Source organism: Schistocerca americana, chromosome 11 (genome assembly GCF_021461395.2).
Source record: "Schistocerca americana isolate TAMUIC-IGC-003095 chromosome 11, iqSchAmer2.1, whole genome shotgun sequence".
NCBI lineage: Eukaryota > Metazoa > Arthropoda > Insecta > Orthoptera > Acrididae > Schistocerca > Schistocerca americana.
This window is the reverse complement of record NC_060129.1, coordinates 189,514,272-189,530,434: the sequence shown is the minus strand read 5'-3', so window position 1 is coordinate 189,530,434 and position 16,163 is coordinate 189,514,272.

Genomic DNA, 16,163 nt, shown 5'->3' with positions numbered 1-16,163 from the left:
TATCTCATGTAATATTTGTTACATTTTGCAAGCAGACTCTGTCCCTGTCAAGGGTTCAGAATGATACATAGATAAATAAAATCTTCATCCCTCAACCTGTGTACATATTTGACATTTGTGCTTTACCATCACCTTTGTTTCTTCCTTGTGCTTCATTTGCTTTCGTTAATTTGTTTCTCTGAGTTTTAATAGGCTTTTATACATACGGTGTATCTACATTTTATGTAATATTGTAGAGAGGGAAAAAGTATAAATACTTCGAGGAAGAAATTAGCTTGTACTCCATACTCTTTCCTAGCCCAGAATGAAATAGCACGTACAAAATCTGGTGATGGTTCACAGGTAGGCCACACTTTTTGAAGAATACTTGTTTCAAAACATGGTGAAATTTGAAGGTTATTTCATGTAAATGTCATGCACATTTTGTATTGTAACTGCTATTTTTATTTCTCTTCATAATCTGACAATTTATGTTGAAATCACGAATGTGTGAGCGGAAATGCAGTCATCTGTGGTACATGCTGTAGTTAAAGTTACCGAATGCTTCTGATAGTAAATCTATATAGACAAGTTAACCCATTGCTGTAATATTATATATTTATACTGAAAAAGTTACACTGCCATTCTGGCTAAGTTTAGGTTAGTCTTAGACAACACTTATTTTACCTAAATGGAATACTGTGAGTAACATATTAGCAATTTCAAAAGTAAGTTAGTGGTTAATAAGAAACATAAAGAAATTGTTCTAGGTCAGTAATGCAGGATTAGTTTGAAATTCAAAGAAATTTATATAGACCTGTTATTAACAGTTTTTAAGTTAGGTGGATATAAATGTAAAAATAAGATTTCTTCAGGATATTTTTAATAACACATTTCAAATGATAGTGCACATATTGTCTTACAAGTTGAACAACACTTTCAGTAATACTATATAGTAAATACATTCCCTCAAATATTTTCAGATAGTTAGTGTAGATGTTCACTGCTATAATGCACCAATCCCCTTTTTGTTTACGGATATTGGGCGAGATTTATCTTTTCTGTTAATAAACCTTCATACAGTGTAATGTCAATCATTTATTTGAAAGCCATATTCAAAAATTAATTTAAATTTGGTGAGCAAATCCATCAGCAAACCCAGAACCATGTTCTGTTATTGGTTGTAAGTTTCCTGTGATTGTGAGCATGTTTCTGCTAATTCAGCTAATTTCATGCTCCTACTATCAGGAGCACCTCCAGGCCTGTTATTTTAATCTCAATATCTCACCATTTTCTTGTTTTGGGGTTGATTTTAGTCACAATGGGAAAGGTTGCAGGAACTTGACTTAACCATTCAGTTAAATTTATTCATTGCTGGCCTTTTGTCTTTCTGCATTTCTGTTACTTAGTTTCCAATCCATTCGAATAGCAAAAAAGTCAGAAGAGCTAACAGTTTGGTTCTATGGTAATTTAACTACAAAATAGAAATCTTAAAGAGATAAAGCTTCCACTGTTAGCATACTAAATGAGAAATAGTCATCATGACAGGTAAAAAATTTGACCTCATTGACTGTACAGTATGGTTTAAACTTATATTTAGGATGTTCATAATAATAAATTGTAGTTTGTTCCACACAATATAATGTACAAAAAGTAAAAAAAAATTATGCGCTGTGCAAATATCGAACCTATGACCTGCTATTCGGTAATCATTGTTACCAGGAGACTATTATTACAATTGCAACCTGGTAGCTAAAATGAATTGTATTAAGGCTAGTACAATTGTTACTGTTTCCTACATGCTCCTTCTGATCGTAGGCCTAGTTTTGTTTGAACACAGTTTTTTTCTTTTCTTTTCATAATCATTCTTCTAATGTCATAGAACAATTTGCAGGCAACATTTTACGGGATAGATCTGACAAAAATAAAAGGCATGCGTAATCGTATAGGAACGTTTATCAGTTCTATTTACTAAGGAACCTTGCATATATATTTGAATCCAACGCTTCACTTCGTATTAAAGAAGAAGATACAGTATTCGTATTTTCGTAGTACCAAGTAGCAGGAACAAGAAGTCGATATAGAGCTTAAAATTAACGATAGCATTTTCCTTGCACCTGTGGAATAATATTGGTTCCCTTGTCTCCTGCTGACTATGGGATAGGACTAAATTAACGCTACAGGCTTTTAAACTCGATACCGCAACAAGAACTGCGAAATTTGGTTTCGCTATTAATAAAGAATAGCAAGGAAAATAAGTTTCATGCTCGCCACAACAAATGCTTTTCGAATCATTTCGCTAAAGTTTATTGCTAAATATCCAACATGCCACAGATCAGTTTTAGCAGTGCATTAGACGGCAGAGTGTGCTTCTTAAATGTACACGGCTAATCATGCTGCAGAAGTCAATATATCCCCAGAAGTTCAGTTCCACTTGCAAGTTGGCCGTACATTCCCTATACGAAGCTGTACGCTTTGCAGCTCGCGCATGCCATCTGTTGGTGGCAGTGCGTACTACGCGAGTCCGGGTACTCTGCAATGCGGGCAGGTACTGCACTCTCGCGTTACTCCTCTACACTACGTGCAGCTGGCTGGGTTAGAATCTCCGCCATTACACCACCTGCTGTGTTCTGCTTGCCTGGATTTCCAAAACTGAGCACAACTGACAGGGAAAAATTTGCGATTTCAATACTGGAGCGAGGGAAGACTAATCCCAAACCAGTTGGTATGAAAGCATATATTCATGGCATTTAACCAACACTTTTCGTCTTAATCTGCGAGTTCCACAGGGTGAGACGAAACGCGGGAAGTATTTTTACGTGAAGCACCCTGCTTTGGCTGACAGCAATGTGTTTACATCTAATCCACATGCACGTGGAGGGCAGTCAAGGTAAGAACCTAAAACAGAAAGTTTGAAAGTATGCTTGAAACTCGATACAAAAAGCTAAACTATCACGCAAGGAGCAAATGGATAAAGTTGCAAGTTGTACAGAGAAGAAAAATAAACAGAAAAGTAAAAGTAACCTGGCATGCTTTACTCTAAACTCGATATAGGCTTTCCAAAACTAAGTTTCCGATTTGTTTGAAAGGCGAATATTGCAAATATTACCAGTTTTGACTTATATCGACGAGATATGCTGGTGGTCTTCAAATACCGTTCTTGTGGAGATGCTTGTTGGGAATTTCAGGAGGAGACAGGGATATACACAAATGCGCCAGACTCCAGAGCAGACTAGCAGACATAATTACGGCCGTAACGGAGATGGGATGCGACTATGCAAGCAGAAGATTAATCATACGTGGTCAGAATTATGTATTACAGATATTACTACAACCCATTGTTGGCATCTACTTCACCGGCATGGAACTGTTGCTCCGTGCAATTCCAAATACTACCTGAATAAAGAAACTCTTAACCAACATTTTGTGTTTTCTTTTTTTTTTCCTTATTGTTATTTTGAAACCTGTGTACAGGCAGGCCAGCAGCAGCAAACTATGCCGCTCTTGGGCCTCAGAGAAACACAAAAGATACAAATGAAGACATTTAGAGAAAAAAATACGGTGGACATATAAACGGAGACAAACACTTTTTAAAATACATGGAACCGTTCACGGGCGTAGAGTCCAAGACAAAATTTGTTGAGACACTTCGACACATATATAGACGAAAATTGTCTTGCGTGAATGTAGGTGCACAAATAACACTGAACCACTTAAGCACAAAACGACGGCACACACAGAACACGAGGCGTTGATCTCTGGCGCGCGAATGTTCACTAACTGTGTACGAGTCCGGGGACCTGCCAAGAGAGAAGGAGGGGGGTGGGAGAGAGAGAAGGGAGAGCAGATGCCATGGGCAGGGGAGATAGGGGGAAGGGAGGAAGGGGGAGGGGAAGCCCGGGGTAAGAGGGGTGAAGGGAGGGGACAGAGGAAAAGGAAAGAGAAGGGAGGGTGGGTGCCTAAAGGAAAGGACACAGGAAGTAGGGGGGGGGGTGGATCAAAGTTGATAGGAGGGGTAGATGGAGGCGAGGAGGACATCATCAGGGAGGGGGAGCTGGCGGAAGCCACCTTGGGAGAGGGTAAGGAGGCTGGAGAGAAGGAGACCGGGTGGGACGTGGGAATACAGGCACGGCAGCTGGTGGGGGTGGGAGAGGATCGGGGAGATAAGTGGATGAGGAGGATCAAGTTTGCGGGAGGTGTACAGGATCTGCATCCTTTCAAGGAAAAGGAGGAGGTGGAGGAAGGGGATGAGATCGTACAGGATCCGCGTGGGGGAGGGGAGATGGATGCGATAGGCAAGGCAGAGAGCATGGCATTCAAGGATTTGGAGGAATTTATAAAAGGTAGGGGGGGCGCAGATCCAGGCGGGATGGGTGTAACAAAGGATAGGGCGGATGAGGGATTTGTAGGTGTGGAGGATGGTGGAGGGTCCAGACCCCACGTACGGCCAGAAAGGAACTTGAGGAGACTGAGTCGGGAGCGTGCCTTGGCTTGGATTGTCCGGAGATGGGGAGTCCAGGAGAGGCGAAGGTCGAGGATGACGCCAAGGTACTTACGGGTGGGAGTGAGGGCAATAGGAAGGCCATAGATGGTGAGATAAAAATCAAGGAGGCGGATGGAAGGGGTGGTTTTACCTACAATGATTGCCTGTGTTTTTGAGGGATTAACCTTGAGCAACCACTGGTTGCACCAAGTGGTGAACCGGTCAAGATGGGATTGGAGAAGGTGTTGGGAGCGCTGCAGGGTGGGGGCAAGGGCAAGGAAGGCGGTGTCATTGGCAAACTGGAGAAGGTGGATGGGGGGTGACGGCGGCGGCATGTCTGCCGTATACAAAAGGTACAGAAGGGTGGAGAGGACGGAGCCTTGGGGCACACCGGCGGAGGGGAAAAAGGTGTAGGAATCTGTGTTATGGATGGTGACGTAGGAAGGATGGTAGGAGAGAAAGTAGCCGATCAGACGCACATAGTTAATGGGAAGGGCGAAGGTTTGGAGCTTGAAGAGGAGACCGGAATGCCATACGCGGTCATAAGCTCGTTCGAGGTCCAGGGAGAGGAAGATTGCGGAGTGACGAGAATTAAGCTGGTCGGAAAGGAGATTTGTGAGGTGAAGGAGAAGGTCGTCGGAAGCGAAGGACGGCCCAAAGCCACACTGGGTAACGGGAAGGAGGCGGTGCTGGCGGAGATGCTGGTGGATGCGACGGGTGAGGATAGATTCCAGGACCTTGCTGAAGACCGAGGTAAGGCTGATGGGAAGGTAGGAGGAGACGGCGGATGGCGGTTTGTCAGGTTTAAGGAACATCAGGATACCGGAGGTTTTCCGCAGGTCGGAGTAGTAACCGGTGGACAGGACTACATTATAGAGCCAGGCCAGGGTGGAGAGAAAGAGACAGGAGCTTCACGAAGGTGACGGTAGGTGACACGATCATGACCAGGAGCGGTGTTGCGTTTTGTGCAGAGTGTAGCAATGAGATCATGTGTAGTGATAGGGGCATTGAGTTCCGTGTGTGCAATGTTGTGCAAGTACTGGAAACCAGGTGTGAGGGGAGGGACAGAGGTGTCAGTTCGATCTCGGACATCGGGGAATAGGGAGTAATCGAACTGGGGATCATCAGGGATGGAAAATACATCGGAGAGGTAGGAGGCAAAGTGATTGGCCTTACTAAGGGTGTGTCACTGGAGTTGCCGGTGGCGTCATAGTGTGTCCGGGTCACACGTGCGGAGGAAGGTACGGTAGAGACCGCAGGATTCACAAAGGTGGAGGACGGCCTGTGGGGGTAAGGTAGGACAGTGGGGGTGGATGGCGACAGTAGGGATGTGGGCCTCCACTGCCTCAGACAAGGTCTGCTGGAGGAAGGAGGCGGCATGGGTTACATCGTCAGGGTGGTGGTAGGTGAAGGGGTGGCTATCGACCTGGGTGGAGAGGGTATCCCGGTAGGCATTCCAGTTGGCACAGGAATAGTCACAGATGTACTTAGGGGGAGGGTCAATACGAGGGTCGGGGCGGTGGCAACAACCATCTGAAACAGTGAGGAGGACAGGGAGATGGTCGGTATCAATAGGCTCCAGGACATCCACCGTTATGCGGCCAAGGAGGTTGGGGGAGGAGAGGATAACATCGGGAGTGTAGTTGGATTCGGGATGGGTGTGCTGGGGCATGGGGATGAGGTCACTTGAAGTGAGGAGAGGAACCGATGCCACCGCCGTAACTGGGCGGCGGAACGACTATGGATGTTGAGGTCGGCGGTGATCACGTAGGAGGAGAAGGTATGCTGGAGAGGAAGTCGAAGGGAATAGGTGCATGAGGGCGTACATAGATGGTGGCGCAGGTAACGGTAAGGCGGGGAAAAATAAACTGAGAATCAGGTGTTCGATGGGGTCGGGAAAGAGAGTTTGGAGCCGAACTAGGATCTGGCGGTGGTGACCAATGGCAACTACGCCATGCGCAATCGGGAGGGGAGTATTGGAGCAGTGGAGGAGGTAGGATGAAGTGTGGACGGTGTGGTGGGGTTGGAGGAAAGTTTCATTGAGGAGGAAGGCATCCACGCGGTGGGTGGCAAGGGTGTGCAGGAAGAGGTTCTTGTTGGCGGGAAGGGAGTGGATGTTGTTGAAAAGGATACGGTGCTGTCGCGCCATGACAGGGATTTAGACGATGGTGTCAAGACGGGAGAAGGTGAAATGGGCCTGGTTGCTGGAGTAGGTGGTGTACATTTTTAGGTGGAAAACAGAACGGGCGGTGAGGGAGATCTATTGGAGGGTGTTGGGGCACTGAAAAGGATGAACATTCTGATGGACGATGGTGAGGAATCTGATGATGTCCTCAGTGGTAGCTGCGAAAAACACACGGTTCAGCATAAATACAGGTGCTGGCTACCGAAGCCTTCAGATTGCGTACTTCTATTTGACCGCGAACAGCACCCTAGCAACGACCTCAATACGTTGCAAGCTATAGTGTAATTATACAAGTTGGACTATTGATAGAGACCGGGCCAAATATCTCACGAAATAAGTGTCAATCGAAAAAACTACAAAGAACGAAACTCATCTGGCTTGAAAGGGAAAACCAGATGGCGCTGTGGTTGGCCCGCTAGATGGCGCTGCCATAGGTCAAATGGATATCAACTAAGTTTTATTAAAAAGGAACCCCCATTTTTATTACATATTCGTGTAGTATGTAAAGAAATTTGAATGTTTTAGTTGGACCACTTTTTTTGCTTTGTGATAGATGGCGCTGTAATAGTCACAAACGTATGGCTGACAATTTTAGACAAACAGTTCGTAACAGGTAGGTTCTTTAAATTAAAATACGGAATGTAGGTACTTTTGAACATTTTATTTCGGTTGTTCCAATGTCGTACATGTACCTTTCTGAACTTATTATTTCCGACAACGCATGCTGTTACAGCGTGATTACCTGTAAATACCACATTAATGCAATAAATGCTCAAAATGATGTCCATCAACCTCAATGCATTTGGCAATACATCTAACGACATTCCTCTCAACTGCGAGTAGTTCGCCTTCCGTAATGTTCGCACATGCATTGACAATGCACTGACGCATCTTGGCAGGCATTGTCGGTGGATCACGATAGCAAATATCCTTCAACCTTCCCCACAGAAAGAAATCTGGGGACGTCAGATCCGGTGAACGTGCGGGACATGGAATGGTGCTTCGACGACCAATCCACCTGTCACAAAAAATGGTATTCAGTACCGCTTCAACCACATGCGAGCTATGTGCCGGACATCCATCATGTTGGAAGTACATCGCCATTCTGTCATGCAGGGAAACATCTTGTAGTAACATCGGCACAACATTATGTAGGAAATTAGCATACATTGCACCATTTAGATTGCCATAGATAAAATGGCGGCCAATTATCCTTCCTCCCATAATGCCGCACCGTACATTAACCTGGCAATGTCGCTGATGTTCCACCTGTCGCAGCCATCTTGGATTTTCCGTTCCGCAATAGTGCATACTATGCCAGTTTACGATAGCTAGAGGGGCAATTTTTGTCTCCTTTCTTGTAAATGGGCACTACCCTGGATAATTTTAATACATCTGGGAATACTCCTTCAATTAGACATCTGTTTATACATTTAGTAAGAGGATATACTATGTGCCCAATTATCTTTCTTGACATGTTACAAGAAAGACCTACTTGTCTTGCTGTCATAGTAGGAGGAGAGGTGATACTCCTACGTGGCGCGTCCCAGGTGCCGGACAGGGAAGTCCTCACCGGTTTACTGGCGGACTTGAGTGAAATAAAATAGCTCTCGCGGACCAAACACACCCTCTGCGGTTAACAACCGGAGTTGTAAATCGGAGCTTGCTCCAACTAAGGTTGACAACCTTCGACAGTCAAAAATGGAAACGTCTTTTAGGAAAAAATTTCCACCGTCCTGCTCAAAAAGGCGGGAAAAGGCTACATCGGATTCGGTGGGTAGTCAACTAGAAGATAGCAACGAATTGGAGCGTTTGCAACCATCCAAATGCACACTAAAACACAAAAAAAAGAAGATTAAACATGAGCAAATAAATTATATAGCAACACACAACATAAACTCACTACTTCAGACCGGAAAACTCAAGGAGCTCACAGATGAACTAAATAAACAAAAAATTTTAATAACACGGATCCAAGAAATGAGAAACTCCACAGAGGACCCGTTCGAATCACAAGGATACAGAATTTATAATGGGAAACCAGGACCGAGGGCAATGAAACAATGTCCCCAGTTTGGAACAGGGTTTTTAGTAAACATAAAAATAATAGATTCAGTAACGGATTTCCAAGCAGTATCACCAAGAATTGCGACTCTAAGCTTTAAAACAATGAATAAAACCTATACAATAATAAATGCTCATGCCCCAACAAATGAAAAAAATTGTCTAACAAAAACAAAGGAAGAGGTAGATAAATTTTGGGACCTTCTAGAACAAACTGTGAACAGAGTAAATAAAAAGAATGTAAAAATCTTATTGGGATATTTCAAGGCTCAGTTGGGAAAAGAAAGGAAATATAAAGATATAATTGGAAAATGGAGTCCACATAAATTTACAAACAAAAACGGTCAAAGACTTGTAGAACTCTGCAGAGAACACAACCTTATATCTAAATCAACATACTTTAAGAGGAAGCCAAGTAAACTTAAAACATGGAAACATCCAGACTGGAGGAAGGGCGAGTGGCAGCTAGACCATGTCTGTATGGACAAAAATTTTCATAAGGAGATCTACAATGTTAAAGTACTGAGAGGAGTAGACACAGGCTCAGACCATCATATGGTTAAAATTAAAATCAAATTCACACCGTTAAGGAAGAGAACCAGAAAAACTAATAAAATAAAAAGGAGGTTTCACCCACATCAGCTAATTAAAAATAATAAGTACCAACAAATAACACAAACCATCAAATTAACAGATGATCTAGAACAACCAGTGCCTAATCTTAAAAAAGAAGCAGAGAATCTAGCTCCCTTGAACCCACGAAGGAAACATGCATGGTGGACATCAGAATGTGACAAACTCCATGAAGATAGACACCAAGCATGGTTAAAGTTTCAAACACATAAAACTGAAGAAAATGCCATCAACCTACAAAATGAAAGAAAAAAATTCACTCAAAATATTAGAAGAATCAAGAGAGGATTTCATAAAGATATTATGCAATCAACCTAAAAAATGAAAGAAAAAAATTTACTCAAAATATTAGAAGAATCAAGAGAGGATTTCATAAAGATATTATAAAGTCTATAGAAGGTAATTATCATAAAACCAACTCCAGGAACTACTACAAAATCTTTGGGAAACAACTACAACAATATGAGGCCCCTACACTAATACTGAAAGATGAAGATGGAAGAATGACACACAGTAACAAGGAAAATGCAGAAATCATGGCAAAAGCATTTTACAAACTTCTGAATTGCGAGGAACCCAAAGAACCCTTACAAATCAACATAAATGTCCCAATAAAAACCAAACCTAACAAACTAGACCCTCCAACTTTCCAAGAAGTAGAAGAAATTCTTAAAGAACAAAAAAATTATAAGGCATGTGGAGAAGATCAGGTTTTTGTTGAAATGTGGAAATATGCAAGTGAGACAGTCAAGACCTCCTTACACATGGCTCTAACAAAAATTTGGGTAACAGAACAATTTCCCGAACATTGGACCACAGCTATCATCCACCCACTACACAAAAAGGGAGATAAGAGCAACCCAGATAACTACAGAGGAATCTCTCTCCTAGATTGCACATATAAAATTCTATCCAAGATCCTATATGAAAGAATCAAGGAACAATTAGAACAGGAGTTAGGGGAATATCAGGGAGGTTTCAGACCATGGAGAAGCTGTGCAGAGCAGATAATTAGTTTAAAATTGATTATGGCATACTACAAGAAACGGAACAAACCTTTGGCAATTACATTTGTAGATTTTAAGAAGGCATATGACTGTCTCCACAGACCTTCAGTATTAAAAATTTTAAGAAATCTAGGACTCCATCCAAAACTAATTAAAATAATACAACTCACTCTAACCAACACCAAATCAAAAGTGAAGTTTAGAGGAGAAATTTCGGAACCATTCCTCATAAAAACAGGCTTAAGACAAGGTGACTGCCTATCACCATTACTTTTCAACTGTGCACTGGAATACATAATGACAGAATGGTACAAGGGCAATCCAAAGAGGATAAGAATTGGAAGTGCAAAAGATGATATTAGCTTAAACTGCTTGGGATTCGCTGATGATCTTGCTCTCCTAGCCAACACCATTCAAGAAGCCAGGCAACAGGTGAAATCACTACAAGAAATAGCAGAGAAAGTAGGCCTTAGAATATCATTTGAAAAAACCGAGATAATGCTAACTGATCCACCAATTGCAAACAAAATTACAATAGGAGAACAGGAAATCAAAATTGTTGATAAATTTAAGTATTTAGGCGAAATAATAACATACAATCTAAATGAGAAGCCATCATGGCAAAACAGAATAAAAAACTGAACTATGCAAATTACATTACCAAAACTACATACAACAAAAAAGCCTATCTATAGATGCAAAATTAAAACACTATAAAACAGTTACACAACCAGAAATAACGTATGCAGCTGAAACTATCTTCAAAACAACTAATACAGCAGAAATTGACAGAATACTAAAAATAGAAAGAAGAATAATTAGGACATGTATAAATAAACAGTATAAAATAAATGGACATTGGAGAATAGCATCAATGAAACAGTATATAAAAAAAATAGAACCAGTCATGAGCACAATCAGAAAGAAACGCATCTCATTCTTTGGACATCTGATGAGAACTCCAGAAAACAGAATTAGTAAAAAAATAATACAAAAATTGTGGAATAGCAAGAGCGACATTAAATGGATCACAGAATTTAAGGAAGATATAAAAGAACTTCAAATTACAGTAGATGACCTAAAAAACAAGACAGAGAAAACCAGAATACTGCAAACCAGACTACAAATGAAAATCAATAAAAGGACTACAGGAAGAGTTGTCTCAGATGAAGAAAGAAAGAAAGGAATCTGTCTTTCAGGGTGTAGTCTACATTATGATATTTAATGAGATCAGCTACAATTTCTTGCAGCCTCCCAACGCTTTCCCTAATTTTGAAAACAGATTTTATACAGTAGTTATTAAATTCATGTGCTGAAATTTCTACCACAGCTTTCTGCTTGCTTTCGGCCACTTAATTTCTTATGGTCTATGCTTTTTTGCATTTATTTTTTGATGGCTAAATGCTGACTAGATTTCTTGTTTTTTGTCCTCATTTAAAGCATACTTATATTCCTTTTGTGCTCTTGATTACCTTTGTTTAGCCATATCAGTTTTCTGAAGTCTGTAAGAATCTCTATACAACAACAACCTCCTTTTCATATTGGCTACTTGAGCGGTATACCATGGATTCTTATCCCTATGTCTATTACTGTTATTTTTAGTGTTAACTTTACATTTATATTGAGGGCAGTTGGTCTCGAATATATTTAAGAAAGAATGAAAAAATCTATCGAACAATGTATTGGCAGAGCCCTGGGCATTATTGTTAAACATATGTGACCAGTCACAATTACTGAGTGAGACCATGAAATTAGACAATTTTTTTGCGTTATCGGTCTTGTGATGACTATTTTAGGCTCTTTAAACTCCTTATAGTCCATATTATGCCTATCTGTACCTATTTTTACCCAAACTGAGTCATGGTCCGAGAAATCGAAGACAGCTACATCTGAAGATAGTAACTCTCTATTGACATTTGTAAGTATGTTGTCGAGACAAGCAGACTGTCTTGTGGGTTTGCAGTTCGTAAAAATGAAGTTGAATTGTCCTAATAGGTTTTTAAATTCATTTACGGTGTGCACGTCTTTGTTTACATCAAATGCAGCATTGATGTCACCATCAATCACTATACTATATTTCTTCCAGTGAGGACTACGAAAGAAATTTAGTAAAATCTCAAGTTTTGCTAAAAATATTAGTAAACTTCCGCCTGGTGATCTATAAAGAGATACAACAGCAATTTTTAAATGATCCAGATAAACACCTGTGGCTTCAAAATGTATCTCACTGCACAGAAATCGTAGATCTAGTTGATTAGTACGATTTATTAATTCTTTCTTAATGTAAATTGATACACCTCCATGAATATGCTTCTCTGTGCTAAAGCTATTTGCTAAGAGGAAATCATCTAGTACATGAAAAGATATTTCATTTCCTTTACACCAGTGCTCACTTTGGCATAACGCATCAAATAAGTTCTCATTTGCAAATTCGTTTAAAATTACTTGTTTTCCTCTTATACTTTCAATATTGAGCTAACCTATCTTGAGAGACAAAGCTGGTGAGTAATTTTTTTTATGGGGGCAATCGTCATTACTGATATATTTCTTTCTATTGTTACCGACATTTATTATATTACTCGCATCTTTAATGTGGTCATCCAGTGTGAATCTGGGCAAACCTGTTACTCTCGGCCCTTCTTTGCTACCTCTAAAAAAGAATTTTCCCTAAATCTAAGTGGTATTGACTCAGAGCTATCGATTTTTGCTATGCCTAACTCATTGGCTACTTATATGCTTCTTTCCGAGTTGATTCAGATGAAGACCGTGAGCAGTGTAGAATCTCGTACCTAAGTTAGTTATGTTTACAAAACAGAAACAGCAAGAAATTAAGAATTCCGCAGCATAACACAACTCAATAGGAGAGAAGCAGTGGTTATATTGCACACATCACTAATGCCAAATCGAAGGATAAGTTTAAACAGTCAATGAAACAACTGCTATCACAATCCCCTTTGTATTCAATCACAGAAATTATTTCAAACGAAAATAACTGGAGCAAACAGGCACAGTACACTAAAAAAAAAATGTACACAAGTATAGAGAAAAAGAGAAAGTAATATTTCTTAACTTCTTAACAGCATTTATTTATCTATAGACTTCGTTTTTCTACAGTATTATTGCTGTTAAATTTTTTTATAATTATAAACAAAACAGAATCTAGACTGTGTATATGCTGTGTGGCTGGATTATACCGTATATACAAAATAATGGACCAAAAGTACAGAATTATTGCAATTAAATGTTCTGTAATTTAGGTACATAAATTACGTATGCCTCATAAAATCTGTTCAGATTACAGTATCTAAAATTTTGTAACTGTGATGTTAATTTCCAGAAATGTTGTGACTAAAATTTATTAGTTATCTTAACAAAACTATAGTTAGAATCAGTAAGAGTAATATAGTTTACTGGAAAGCTGACAAAGCAAATATGAACTTGGACTTACTCCATAGATGTACATCATAAGCTGCTAAATAAATTTAAAAAATTCTAGACTGCTTCAGGATGTACTATCAAGTACTGTATGTGTGTTGTTTATAATGCAAAAGGTGAACCTTGAATCCTTACAGACTTTATCCCGCCTACACTTCTCTTACTATCTGCCCATTTGTGAAACTTTAGCGATCTAACCTGTTGCATAAATGTAGGTTTAAAACATGTATGTGGGTGGGTCCCTAAAGGAAAGGACACAGGAAGTGGGGGGAGGATCAAAGTTGTTAGGAGGGGTAGATGGAGGGGAGGAGGACATCATCAGGGAGGGGGAGCTGGCGGAAGCCGTCTTGGGAGAGGGTGAGGAGGATGGAGAGATGGAGACCGGGTGGGACGTGGGAATACAGGCGCGGCAGCGGGCGGGGGTGAGAGAGGATGGGTAGGACAAGTGGATGAGGAGCATCGAGTTTGCGGGAGGTGTACAGGATCCATATCCTTTCAAGGAAGAGGAGGAGGTGGGGGAAGGGGATGAGATCATACAGGATCCGCGTGGGGGAGGGAAGACGGATGCGATAGGCGAGGCGGAGAGCATGGCATTCAAGGATTTGGAGGGATTTACAAAAGGAAGGGGGGGGGGCAGAGATACAGGCCGGATGGGCATAACAAAGGATAGGACGGATGAGGGATTTATAAGTGTGGAGGATGGTGGAGGGGTCCAGACCCCACGTACAGCCGGAAATGAGCTTGAGGAGACGGAGTCGGGAGCGTGCCTTGGCTTGGATTGTCCGGAGATGGGGTGTCCAGGAGAGACGACGGTCGAGGGTGACGCCAAGGTACTTAAGGGTGGGAGTGAGGGCAGTAGGACGGCCATAAATGGTGAGATAGAAATCAGGGAGGCGGAAGTAAGGGGTGGTTTTGCCTACAATGATCGCCTGGGTTTTGGAGGTATTGACCTTGAGCAACCACTGGTTCCAACAAGCGGTGAACCGGTCAAAATGGGATTGGAGAAGGTGTTGGGAGTGCTGCAAGGTGGGGGCAAGGGCAAGGAAGGCAGCGTCATCGGCAAAGTGGAGAAGGTGGACGGGGGCTGACGGCGGCGGCATGTCCGCCGCACACAAAAGGTACAGAAGCAGGGAGAAGACAGAGCCTTGGGGCACACCGGCGGAGGGGAAAAAGGTGTAGGAATCTGTGTTATGGATGGTGACGTAGGAAGGATGGTAGGAGAGAAAGTAGCCGATCAGACGCACATAGTTAATGGGAAGGGCGAAGGTTTGGAGCTTGAAGAGGAGACCGGAATGCCATACGCGGTCATAAGCTCGTTCGAGGTCCAGGGAGAGGAAGATTGCGGAGCGACGGGAATTAAGCTGGTCGGAAAGGAGATGAGTGAGGTGAAGGAGAAGATCGTCAGAAGAGAAGGACAGTCGAAAGCCACACTGGGTAAAGGGAAGGAGGCGGTGCTGGCGGAGATGCTGGTGGATGTGGCGGGTGAGGATAGATTCCAGGACCTTGCTGAAGACCGAGGTAAGGCTGATGGGACGGTAGGAGGATACGGCGGACGGCAGTTTGCCGGCTTTAAGGAACATGAGGATACGGGAGGTTTTCCACAGGCCAGGGTAGTAACCAGTGGACAAGACTACATTGTAGAGCCTGGCCAGGACGGAGAGGAAAGAGACAGGAGCTTCACGAAGGTGACGATAGGCAACACGATCGTTACCAGGAGCGGTGTTGCGTTTTGTGCAGAGTGTAGCAATGAGATTATGTGTAGTGATAGGGGCATTGAGTTCCGTGTGTGCAATGTTGTCCAAGTACTGGAAACCAGGTGTGAGGGGAGGGACAGAGGTGTCAATTCGATCTCGGACATCGGGGAATAGGGAGTAATCGAACTGGGGATCATCAGGGATGGAAAATACATTGGAGAGGTAGGAGGCAAAGTGATTGGCCTTACTAAGGGTGTGTCACTGGAGTTGCCGGTGGCGTCATAGTGTGTCCGGGTCACACGTGCGGAGGAAGGTACGGTAGAGACCGCAGGATTCACAAAGGTGGAGGACGGCCTGTGGGGGTAAGGTAGGACAGTGGGGGTGGATGGCGACAGTAGGGACGTGGGCCTCAACTGCCTCAGTCAAGGTCTGCTGGAGGAAGGAGGCGGCATGGGTTACATCGTCAGGGTGGTGGTAGGTGAAGGGGTGGCTATCGACCTGGGTGGAGAGGGTATCCCGGTAGGCATTCCAGTTGGCACAGGAATAGTCACGGATGTACTTAGGGGGAGGGTCATTACGAGGGTCAGGACGGGGGCGACTACCGTCTGAAACGGTAAGGAGGACAGGGAGACGGTCGCTACCAATAGGCTACTGGACATCCACCGTTATGCGGCCAAGGAGGT